Consider the following 13,600-nt stretch of genomic DNA (forward strand, 5'->3'; position numbering starts at 1 on the left):
ATTTTCCTTGGAAGCAGGGCTGCAAGTCATCAGGTGTTAGCTGCTTCAGTAGCATGCAGTTTTCTCCTTTACCTCATCCACTGACTGAAAATGGGTGCCCTTCAATGCCGATTTCAACTTTGGAAAAGGTAAAAGTCACATGGAACTAAGTCCAGTGAGTAAAATGGATGGTCTAACACTGGGATCTTCTTATCAACCAGATAATGCTTTACAGACAGTGCACTGTGGGCTGGAATGTTGTCCTGATGGAGAATCCAAGCATTGTTCTTCCACAGATTGGGTCTCTTCTTCCTCACTCACTCATTCTCTCAGCTTGGCCAGAACCTCAAGGTAATAATGTTGGTTAACTGTCTGACCCTCTGGTACCCATTCAACCATTACCATGGCACTGATATATATATATATAAAAAAAAAAAAAACGATCAGCATTGCCTTCAGTTTTGACTTGCTCATGCTTGCTTTTTTCATTCTTGGTGATGTGGGAGTTTCCCAGTGCATCGATTGTCTCTCTGTTTCTGGATCGTACTGGAAAATCCACTCTCATCACATGTGATGATCTTCTCCTGCAAGTATCTGCATTGAAGGGCACCCATTTTCAGTCAGTCAATGAGGTAAAGGAGAAAACAGCAGTGCTACTGAAGCAGATAACACCTGACAACCTGCAGCACTGCTTCCAACAATGGAAAATTCGTATGCAATGGTGTACAGATAGAGGAGGGGAGTATGTTGAAGGGGATAACAATTAAGTTGTACAATTATAATAATAAACTACATTTTTACAACCAGTCTCATTATTTAATAGCCACACCTCATAGTTTAGACTTGAGATGAAAATCATGTAAGACCTTACTTAAGAAGGGACATGACTGGCACCAAAAGGTGATTATTATACATCAAGAAGGCAACTTGAAGTAGAAGATTGGAAGAAACTGCATAGTAGAGAAAACAGGAGTGTGTGGAAGTTAAATGGATGAATAAAACTTTAAAGCAAGAGATGCATAAAAATAAAGTGCTATGGATCCAATTTTGAAGAAGAGTAATGACTAGCAGGCTAGCAGAGTAACTGCCATAATGAAGAAGTAATATCAGAATGTGAAAAAATGTTAGTAAAATTAGCCAAGGGATATCTGAGAGAACTTTTTTCATTATGCAGCAATTTTAAAGGAAGAATGACAATGGGAAAAAAAATCCTTTGTGAATGCAGATAAAAGGAAGGTGTCAGATGGACTAGAAATAACTAAATGAAAATCTTAAGTGATCATTTTAGTACAGTACACATTCTAGGCAGACTCATTAGCACTTGGCTACTATAAAAAAAGAAAAGGGAAACCGGAGGTAGATTTAGAAATATCAGAGCTAATGGAAGAGTTTGATTCAAACATTTCTGTCTATCCATTCATGTATTTTGCTCTTAACAAACTTCTCCGGTACCTTGATGATTCCTGGTATGCTGATGAGTCAGTAATTTGCTACATCAGTCTTGGAGACCCCTTTATGCAATGGAACTATTCCCCTCCTTTGGGAATAACCCAGAGCTGAGACAGATTAAACAATGTAGTCAAAGGCACTGCCAATTCCCTATCATCTTCTCATAAAACTCAAGTTAATATACCATCTAATCTCACTGCTGTATTCACATCAAGGTTCTGTAATATGCTATGCACCTTTTGTTACTGCAATATTTCTGACCGGATAATACACGCTTGCAAAGTGTTCACTTAGTAATTCTACTATTTCGTCTGATTCAGTTACCTCCCTACCATCAGCATTCATTAAAATCATTCTGCCACAAACATTCTTCCTTTTACTTACAACATACTAAAAGAACTCTTTGAGATTATCTTTGGCCTGCACTGCTACTTTCCTTCTATACTCTGCTTTTGCCTTTCTTACCACTCTGGTTGCCCTTCTGACCTGTGCTTTGCACTGCTCATATGTCTGCTGGTCACTTTTCTCCTTGAATTTCCTCCAAAAATTTTTCTGCAGTTTAATAATGATATTCATCCATTTAACTTCCAGTTGATTTATTCTCCTGACTCTAGGTATGCAGTTTGTATTACTTCCCTCAAACTCTCCTTTATCACTTCCTAATGCACTATTAACATTCAGCCTTTCCAAGCAATCTCCTTAGTTTGTCATACTAACCGGCCTTGTAATTCTGCATATTACCCCCCCCCCCCTCTTACCTGAAAATTCCACACATTTAGCCACCTCCCAGGTCATGACCATATGATTATGCTTACCAATTGGTGAAAATGTGGTCATATTGGTTATGGACAAATTCTATGATGCAATTAATAGATCTAGCCTTGTCAAATCCCTAGTACATTCCCAGTATTTCATTCTACAGCTGCTGTGTGGATACTGTTTCATGTGTGGATATCAGTTGTAGAATGAAATACTGGGAGGAGGGGGGAGATGAGAGAATGCCAGGTAATAGTATATTATCACAAGCTGCACTAGTCTGTTGCATTAATGCAATTTATAAATGCATATATATTTACTTACTGATCAGAGAAATAACTTATGCAAAACAGTTTTTAAATTGGTCATACCCACAACAATTAATTGATTATGTTAATATCTCTAGCTAAAGTAAGAGTCATTAACCCACAAAATGAAATAAATATATCCTCTAATAAAGTATGAAAGTTCCACACACACACACACAACTTTTACAATGCTTTAAAATATACAAACAAATATAAAGATTACTAAATAGTTTTCACTAGAAATCTTAAATTATCAAATCATTTCAGGCCTATAAAAAAAAACAAATTCGCCAAAAAAAATACTTCAACATCACAACATAGAATACAATTTCCATGCCAAACAAAATGTGATTCAGAACATGTCAGTCGGTTCTACGATATGGTCATTCTCACTTATGTGGAGCATTTCAGACTACTGTGTATCCATTCTATAAAATTTTCATAAAATATGGATAAGAGGGTGTTTGTTGGAGATATACCAGACAGTAGTTTATTCAGGTGCAGAGTCCTGTGACTAGTAGCATGTCATTGGGCTCTGTACTTGGACCACTGCTATTTTATTTCTTCATTAATGATACAGGAACTGATCTGAGGGGAAATATTCTGCAAATGATGCAAAATTAAGTAGCACAGTAGTCAATAAACATGATGTTGATATTTTACAGGATGATTTAAATAGACTGGCAGTATGAGCAAAGAAGAATGGATGTCACTTCAATGCAGCAAAGTGTAAGGTTATGCATTATGGAGTGAAAACATTATGAGTTGCATACCATATTGATAGAAACGTACTCCAGGAAATTGACAAAGCCAGGGATTTGGTGGATAGGGAGTTGAAGTTCAGAGGGCATCTTGCAAAAATGGCTAAAACAGCTCATAGGATTACCTGTTATTGAAGAAGACCCTGACATGCAGAGATAAGCAGTTTATTATTCCTATTTATAAAGCTTTGGTAAGGCCTCATCTAGATTACTGCATACAGATCTGGTTGCCTGGAGATGTGGACAAGATGGAATGGATTCAGAGGCAAGTGACCAAGATGGGGACAGGTTTGTGTGATGGTCCACATGAAGAGAGATTGAAGATTGGCAGATATGGGAGCTGTTGTTGTTGTTAGCCTGCAGAATCCCACTGCTGGGCAAAGGTCTCCCACATGTTATTTCCATTCGGCTCTATTTTGGGCTGTTCTCGACCAGGTTGGTCCTGCTGTTAGAATAAGTTCATCTCTCCATCTTGTCTTCTTTCTATCTCTACTTCTCTTTCCCTCTCTAGGTATCCAGTAAGTGGTGATTGTTGTTTATTATTTTAATGGTATAATAGAACACAGAAACTAAGTAAATAATTGATTTATTAACTTGATGCTGATATTTCGCTGGTATTATAACCAGCATCTTCAGAGCACAAAAACACTGTTTGTCACAATACGCGAGACTAAAACAACATGGTGTACATTAACAAAATTGTAGCAGCAACACAAAGACTAGAGTCCTGATTTTGGCGCCCTCTATCTGAAAAAAAAAAAAAAAAAAAAAACGCTATCATATATTGCTAGAGTCCTAGAAAAGTGCTAGTTTTTCCTTAATATGACTGTCTCCCAGATCTTCGGCAAGTTAATACAGCCATATTTGTTGAGATTTGGAGTGTGTTTTAGGGCTTCTGTCGCCTCTAAGAACAATCTCTCTGATTTATATGGGTTTCTGTGTAGTACTTTTGTGTTTTGTTGCTCTGAAGATGCTGGTTATAATACCAGCAAAATATCAGCATCAAGTTAATAAATCAATTATTTACTTAGTTTCTGTGTTCTATTATACCGTTAAAATAATAAACAACATGTTCGACGAACACATAAGTCTGTCCACACAGTAAGTGGTCAGTTTATCCCATGTATCATCTTGTTTTCTCATCAAGTGTCCTGCCCATTTCCAATTTAGGGATTTTGCTTTCTTATGATGTCAGTGCCTTTTTTTTTTCTGTCTCATTTCTAGGGCTCTTATTTTTTTTATCCTTTTGATGTTTAATATACTTCTTTCCATTGCTCTCTGGCATGTTCTTATCTTGGTCAATGTTTAATTGTTAGTGACCATGCTTGTGATTCATAGGTTAAAATGGTAGTATGATCATATTATGAAGTTTGCATTTTAGGCTGATTAGTAGGTCTCCCTTCATCCACTATTAAACTCCAATAGCTCCTCCAAGCATTGGTGATTCTGGCATCTGTTCCATCCTGTTTTTAAATGATATTATCTGTCCCAAATATTTAAAATCTTCTTCGTAACTTCTGTTTTCAACATTTATTGAGATTTCTGTGTGGTTAGTCATTAGTTTAGATTTGCTGTAGTTTATGTTTAATCCTTATGCTTTACTTTAATTACTTAGATCTCTAATCATTGTTTAGAGATATAAGTAAATGACATAGCACTCTTCTCCGAAAACAGTTCTGAGCTGTTTTGGGGTGTTATAGGATTGATGTGGAGGAAATATTTCAGTACATGAATAATGTAAACAAAACTAGAGGTCATCCATGGAAAGTGAGTAAGAGTGTGGTTAGCAAGGGAGTAAGGACTAGATTGTTTGCTTGGAGAGTAGTGAATGAGTGGAATAAATTACCAGTCAGTCATGTATGCTCTATCAGTGAATGATTTCCAAGCAAAACATGACAGGTATTGATAATTATTGGATGTCCAGGACATCCTCTAAAGAGATTCATAGATGATTTCCAAGGCTGGAACAGGCCACTCTAGGCCTAAATTCTTGAAAAAGCATGATGATGATGATGATGGATAATTAATGTTTTTAAAATGGACCTCCCATGATGAGTCTGCAAACTCCATGGAGGTGGCTTATATGCAATAATAATAATAATTACAACAAAAAAAAAAGACAGTGAAACAATTATGCATTTGAAACTATAAGAAATTAAAACCATTTGAAACTATTTGAAATTAAAACCAATTGTAATGCCATAAGTATGCAATGCTCTCACATTATTTCAGAATTTTGACAGCTCCATCACATTAAAATGAACCTGAAACTTACAGCCAATCAGTGCTTCATGACCACTGATGCCAATCTATATAGGGAGTGCTATTATTATTTCACACTTCTGAGAACTACTATATTCAGAATGGCTTCATTCTGTAAGGTTTTTACATTGCTAATGCAACTAACATAATTCATATCAAATTAGAGATGCCAAGAAATTATATTCTTGTTTAAATCCTTTATCCAAGTGTAAGAAAACAAAGTTTGCTTATGTATACACTTATGCATATACAAGTAGATTAATTGTGAAGATGCTCCATGGACAAACTTTGTTTGCTTAAACTTGGATTAAGGATTAAACAAGAATATAATTTCTTGGCATCTTTAATTTAATTTATAACTAAGTGAAAAAACTTTCAACAAAATTCATATCAGTCATTCAACTTTATTTTTAATTTACAGGTTTTTAGTTATAAGTTCATTATTTTCTCGCAAGGTATCCTTTTAACATTTTAATTCTCATCTACTTGTCTAATAGTTTGGATCTATTATTATTTTCCAAACGTATTTTTCTTTGGTTAGATGATTTAGCAAAGTTTGATGGTATTTATACCACATAGTTAGCTTAGGTTTTATATTACATTCATTTATATATATTACACTTTTATATAACATTCATTTATTTATATTACACTTTTATATTACATTCATTCATTTATATTATACTAGAATGAGAAGAAGAAATCTATGATATCAAAAGAAGATACTTCATATTGTCTGTTTATGACTGATGTTTGAATCAGTAGTTTTGTATCACCAATTTTAAATCCCATTCAACCATAATGAAACATAAATTGTAGACTTATGTAGGTAGTACGGTGTTCCTTTAAGCAAGAATACCTTACTCAGGTATTCTTAATTCCTAAATTTTAAGGATCAGGTTAAGAAACTGTCTGTAACAGCAGTTTTCTATAAACAGTTAAAAAGACTTGCCATTTGGTCTAATTACTAAGGTGTCCAGAAAGGTCAAAATTTATTGTATTTTTCAAAAGTAAAACTGAAATCACTTGGTGTTGACTATTGATGATTGTTAGAAATGAGTGAACTGGTTCTTATATAGGTTTAAGAGCCGCATGTAAATAAAGAGGTTATTCAAAATGAAGTATACAATTTTAAACTGTTATAAAAATTCATTGGTTTATTGGAAATGAATAAGTAACAGGAAATAAATAAGCAATTTGTTCTTTGTCTCATTCTTAACATCAAAGATACTGTTATAGTTAAAATGGATGGCACCATCTTGAGAGGGAGCATGCTACGATTCCATATGAAAAGATAAATTCTGTGACAAGCGTTCAAGTGCCATACATGGATTTTACAGAAAATATATGAAAGAACCACAACAAAACAATTTATTATGTTGAATTTTTTCTTGACAATTATTCATAAGACTATTACACTTTTTTTATCTAATCTTTGTCAAGTAGCTTTATTTTATACTCCTACATGTTTCGCCAATATTTGTCTATTGGCATCCTCAGGGAATACAAACTAGTAAGCTAAAATGAAGGTTACAGACTAGGTTATAACTGATGGTTCGTTCTAATTCATACAAAAAATTGGTATTGTGCATGACAATGTGCGTGTCTCGTTAACGTGATTTATTCGTTATGGCTCATGATGTAATTGTTATGAAAGTTCATTTCTTTGATGTTTAATGATCTGATAAAAGTTTTCCAAATTTCTAGTAAAATTAGACCTTGATTCTTGTTTAGGTTTTCAGTTTTACGGGTGACTGTAGCTGCTTCTTTAAAGGTTCTTGAATGGTAGTTATCTTCTATGTATGGCATAAGGCTCTTATCCCACTCAATGTGATGGTTAGTAGAGGCAAAGTGGCATGAAAGGCCTGAAATGTCTCGTCTGTTATTTCTGACATATCCGTACAATTACGATTCCTTTTGTCAGCAACCTTTCCAAAATTAGCTAACCTTTTAAAACCACATAAGATCAGAGTGACATTCAAACCAATCAACACTATTCGGAAATTTTTAAGATCACCGAAAATTAGACCTTGATTCTTGTTTAGGTTTTCAGTTTTACGGGTGACTGTAGCTGCTTCTTTAAAGGTTCTTGAATGGTAGTTATCTTCTATGTATGGCATAAGGCTCTTATCCCACTCAATGTGATGGTTTTACGGGTGACTGTAGCTGCTTCTTTAAAGGTTCTTGAATGGTAGTTATCTTCTATGTATGGCATAAGGCTCTTATCCCACTCAATGTGATGGTTAGTAGAGGCAAAGTGGCATGAAAGGCCTGAAATGTCTCGTCTGTTATTTCTGACATATCCGTACAATTACGATTCCTTTTGTCAGCAACCTTTCCAAAATTAGCTAACCTTTTAAAACCACATAAGATCAGAGTGACATTCAAACCAATCAACACTATTCGGAAATTTTTAAGATCACCGAAAATTAGACCTTGATTCTTGTTTAGGTTTTCAGTTTTACGGGTGACTGTAGCTGCTTCTTTAAAGGTTCTTGAATGGTAGTTATCTTCTATGTATGGCATAAGGCTCTTATCCCACTCAATGTGATGGTTTTACGGGTGACTGTAGCTGCTTCTTTAAAGGTTCTTGAATGGTAGTTATCTTCTATGTATGGCATAAGGCTCTTATCCCACTCAATGTGATGGTTAGTAGAGGCAAAGTGGCATGAAAGGCCTGAAATGTCTCGTCTGTTATTTCTGACATATCCGTACAATTACGATTCCTTTTGTCAGCAACCTTTCCAAAATTAGCTAACCTTTTAAAACCACATAAGATCAGAGTGACATTCAAACCAATCAACACTATTCGGAAATTTTTAAGATCACCGAAAGATCCTCACCCATTCTACAAGTACTCTGGAGTATATAATATACCCTGCTCATGTGGTATTAGTTATGTAGGTCAGACCTCTAGAAGCTTTGAAATGAGAAAGAAAGAACACATAGGCTATGTCAGAAATAACAGACAAGACATTTCAGGGCCTTTCATGCCTCTACTAACCATCACATTGAGTGGGATAAGAGCCTTATGCCATACATAGAAGATAACTACCATTCAAGAACCTTTAAAGAAGCAGCTACAGTCGCCCGTAAAACTGAAAACCTAAACAAGAATCAAGGTCTAATTTTACCAGAAATTTGGAAAACTTTTATCAGATCATTAAACATCAAAGAAATGAACTTTCATAACAATTACGTCATGAGCCATAACGAATAAATCATGTTAACAAGACACGCACATTGTCACGCACAATACCAATTTTTTGTATAAATTAGAACCATCAGTTATAACCTAGTCTGTAACCTTCATTTTAGCTTACTAGTTTGTATTCCCTGAGGATGCCAATAGACAAAGATTGGCGAAACATGTAGGAGGATAAAATAAAGCTACTTGACAAAGATTAGATAAAAAAAGTTTAATAGTCTTAAAAACAATTTATTCTTGGAGTAAATAGTTTTGGAAGAACACTTGAAAATGGAATATAAGGAATTTTAATATAATAAATGAAGTTTAATCCTTTATCCAAGTGTGAGCAAACAAAGTTTGCACCTGAAAATATCTTCAGGACTAGGGTAAGGTAGTACAACACTGGGCAACTCGTAGCAAAGGTGGACCAAGTTGACATCACTCCTATCTCAGTATTCTCCCATAATGCAAAGCACATCTCCTTTCAGATATGTATAATGTTATGCATTAAGGGAAGGGCGACAACCCAGACTAGTTTCGACCTTTATTGAGATCTCTTCAGTGGGAGTCAGGCCCAGAAGTGGAGATACCAGGCAGAAGCAATGGCGAGGTCATCTTTACCTATAGGAGTTGCCAAAAGATGTTGCCACCTTTTTATTAAATTACTCTGGATTTAGAGAAAGATGTTGAAAGTTTATTTTTCACTTGGGACCAAGCTCACACTTGGATAAAGGATTAAACTAAATTTATTATAGTCTAACCCAAGTGAAAAATAAACTTTCAACATCTTTCTCTAAATCCAGAGTAATTTAATAAAAAGGTGGCACACCTTTTGTCAACTCCTATAGGTAAATATGACCTCGCCATTGCTTCTGCCTGGTATCTCCACTTCTGGGCCTGGCTATCACTGAAGAGACCTCAATAAAGGTTGAAACTAGTCTGGGTAGTGGCCTTTCCCTTAATGCATAACATTATACATATCCGCAAGGAGATGTGTTTTGCATTATGGGAGATACTGAGATAGGAGTGATGTTAGCTTGGTCCACCTTTGCTATGAGTTGCCTGGTGCTGTACTACCTTACCCCAGTCCTGAAGATATTTTCAGGCACAAACTTTGTTTGCTCACACTTGGATAAAGGATTAAACTAAATTCATTATAGTCTAACCAAGTGAAAAATAAACTTTCAAAAGGAATTTTAATGTAGCAAGCATAATCTCACTATCTCTTGCAACTGCAATTTGAATATGATACAAACAACTATATGCCATATTCCCAGAAAGCTTATGAAACTAAATAAACTGAAATTGCTGTATGCTTCAAAAGCATGTAGGGGCAGAATCTTCAGCAACTGAATTTCCGCTACTAGTTATATAGATATAATAATTTAATGTGATGTATGCACATACATAAGTAAATCAGAAAAAATAAGTACAAATTTTTGAGTGTGATAAGTCCTCACTCAATTACAATTTTTAAAATAAATCTACTAACACCTTCTATTCCCCTATGGGGAGTAGACAAGGCCGTTTTAGCCCTTACTGAGGGGGACAGTTCAATCTATAATTATACATGGCATCGGGATAAGCTTTGGCAAGTAGAACAGGAGTATGGTAGTATTGAAGCGGGAGTTAAGTCAGAAGGCAAAGCTGGCTGTCTTCAATACAGTCTATGTCCCCATCCTCACCTATGGTCATGAGAGTTGGGTAATGACCGAAAGAATGCGGACACGAATCCAAGTGGCTGAAATGAGATTCCTTTGAGGGGTTGCGGGGCTAACAAACTCGACAGAGTCAGAAGCTCTGCAATTCGGGAAACGCTCAATACTAAACTGCTGCTTCTCCGTCTTGAGAGATAACAGTTACGTTGGTACGGGCACCTGGTCAGAATGCCACAAGAGAAGCTTCCTCAACAGGCCCTCTTTGCCAGGCCAGAGGGTGAGAGGCCACATGGAAGGCCAAGGACTCGCTGGATAGATTATATCCAAAACCTTGGGTGGCCGTGTTTGGGAATCCCACCAGAACATCTGAGCTTGGTGGCAGAGGATCGTGACTACTTGCAGCTGTTGCCCCCACAACCCAATTAGGAAAGGTGGGCCTTGAAGATGTATGTATACATGTATGTATCTGGTGAAAACAGGTGACTGACAAGTTTCACCATCTCAGGGTCTCTAATCCTAACCCTTCATTTATTATCTGAAATAGGGCAGATTCTGCGGTCTATTTTCTGAGTTTCTAGGAGGGAAAAACCATTCATTGTGCCAGAGATCGAAGATCAACTAAGTCGGAAACCAGTCGAAGAAAGGCTTAGGAAAGTTCCTCTAGTCAGCGACTAGAACTGAATTTAGGTTTACTTCAGCGGCATAGTGCTGTGGACGTGCACGCCACTTCTACTGAGCAACACAGGCTCGTTAAAATTTGTTAAAATATTATCAAATTTTATAAACCCAACAAGATTATAATAATTGTATTGTTATATTGATGACCCACAAAAGTTTGTAAACCTATACAGCATGCTAAGAACTCTGCTCTAGATAACAAGCAAACTTTTTCAAACTAATTGAAACCTTTACTAAGTAGGCGGTGGCCTCCCACTGGGCAATAAAATTCATTTACCACTAAAAGACAACATTCACAAATGTCCATGCCACAGTACTGACACAGACTGTTGGGTGGAAAAGCTGAGATGCTACCCATTCACACAACTAGGTGAGAGAGATAGTGACATATGGATGCACCATGAATATGCCAATCCTGGGTATAACTTAAAAACAATTATACCCAGAATTGGCATATCCTCCACACACTCACGTTTATCTTTGATAATACTTATATACCTAAACAAGATGAAAAACTTCTTTCCACAATAACTTTAAATATACTTCTTTCTTGGTGTAAGCATATCCCATTTTATCACTCCTGAACACTCAGAGTAATTATTTTTTCTGTTAATAGTTATCTAGTCTTAATAGTGTCTATGACTGAACAACTTACTTCTATACAAACAGCAAATTCATCTAACCACGGAATACTTTTCACATCTGGGTGGAATTCCCCCCCCCCCCCAACACACACACACACCAAAAAAAAAAAAAAAAAAAAAATGTCCAACAACTCCATGCAAAGCAATAAATAATAACTCCTATACTTCTTTTTTTTTTAAACCAGACGTAACTAGAAAATTATTTCTACGTTTTTGATATTTTGATACCATAATAAACAGCCTAAAATCAATAAATATATGTAAAATGAAGTGCTAATTGATAAGAGATTTTACTTTGCAAAACAAATGAAACAGTTATTTCTCTTAGGTCTTCGAAATGTAAACAAAACAGTTTGGGGATAATTTATTTTAAGTAAATACTATCCAAGTCTAACCAATTATCTTCAGTAATGCGTACTCTGTTTTCTTTAAAAAAAAAAAAAACCTACCCAAACGTGCACTAAAACAATTTACACTATGGTGTATTACTCTATGTGTGCATTTATTTATTTGGCTATTTGCGATTTCTCGTTTGGAGGGGGTATGTGATTCATGTAGAAAAAATTCTCCTAATATAATAGAGTATTGCTCCAGTAGAGAAACATTTTTGTCCATTTTCAATTACTAATTAGAATCTTTTTGGTTTCCTATTTCTTTGTTGTGAAGTCACCTTGGACCCCCCTCACATGGATACATCTCGTCTAGAGCACAGTTGGCAGTTAAATACAGCTAAATATATCGAGCTATACATAGATCTCATAAAGGCATAAAAAACATTCGCCTCGCTTACTTCCAAAACAGCTGTTTAACTAAAGTAAACAAAGTAGTCGGTCCTTCTCAAAGAAAACCTGGCAGAGATCCCTATGCTGTACTAAAATGCGTAATCATTCTGAGAAACGGTGATTCAGCCACCGTAATTCTAATATGAAAAACTAGCAGCGACGTAATTCAAGACGCGTGAATGGCAAAGGTTGTATGTAATCACTATTGGAGACTAACAACCTACACTGTACTCGAGGGGGACTACCATACTGCAAATATCATTGGTTTAGAGGCGAGAGAAGTGGCGTCTCGCGCTGACACTTGTAAGATGCTGAAAAATGCAACCATCTGAAGAAAAAAAAAGTAAGGGGAAAAAAAGGATCAGCAACTGCGTATTACCATAAAAACTTAAATTCAGTTCTACTTTACTAGCATTCTCTTACTGTGTGTGTACACATACAAATGACGGAGAACTGGAATATTGCTTTCCCCATATCTGAAAGGAATATTTGTGCCATAAACAGAACTCGCGTACCCAACATTTGAAGGTAAAAGCATATCGCTACTAAAAGACTTCGGTAAAACAGAACAGTAATAAACGAAACTTTTGAATATATGAGAGGAAGTGAAAGATATCATCCCACTTCATATGATCCTAGAAGTGACTGCAGTTGCACTACCATTCAAAGTCTACGGATAAGACAATCTGAGATGGAAAACTCATATATAATCCGTTACAAACTATGGTACAGGTTTCAGGTTTCATATTAAAAGCGTAGTATTAGTATCCCAGATTTTTACAGACGCTATATATTATGCAATGATATACTAAATTCCCATAATTCATGAATCTGGAATTCTCAAATTCCATATTGAATCCTTGAATTATGAGAATTCAAGAAGTCTGTATGGAATTTGCAGCTGGGAGGGGGGGGGATAAAATCAATTAAAATCATACTGCAGTCAGTAACATGAATCTCCTTAAATGCCAGGCAGCGATACGTTTACAGCATTCTTCTCTTTTTACATTGAAATGAACTAGATTAGTCTCAATGACCAGCACCATATCCTCAAGCAAGATGGTCTACTTTTCCACACACAAAGAAAACGTCACTTCATATTCGTGACACCAAAAAGCTTTCATTTTCTTCAC

General features: G+C 35.8%; 1 protein-coding gene across 1 annotated transcript in view; it reads right to left on the minus strand.

Moving 5' to 3' along the window:
• The window catches only part of LOC150104915 (uncharacterized), a 97,446-nt gene that overhangs the window by 64,793 nt on the left and 19,053 nt on the right, over positions 1–13,600 (minus strand). The window lies entirely within an intron of this gene.

This window comes from Typopeltis vanoorti, chromosome 7, assembly GCF_054136105.1.
Source record: "Typopeltis vanoorti isolate ZY-2024b chromosome 7, IOZ_Tvanoo_1.0, whole genome shotgun sequence".
Classification (NCBI taxonomy): domain Eukaryota; kingdom Metazoa; phylum Arthropoda; class Arachnida; order Uropygi; family Thelyphonidae; genus Typopeltis; species Typopeltis vanoorti.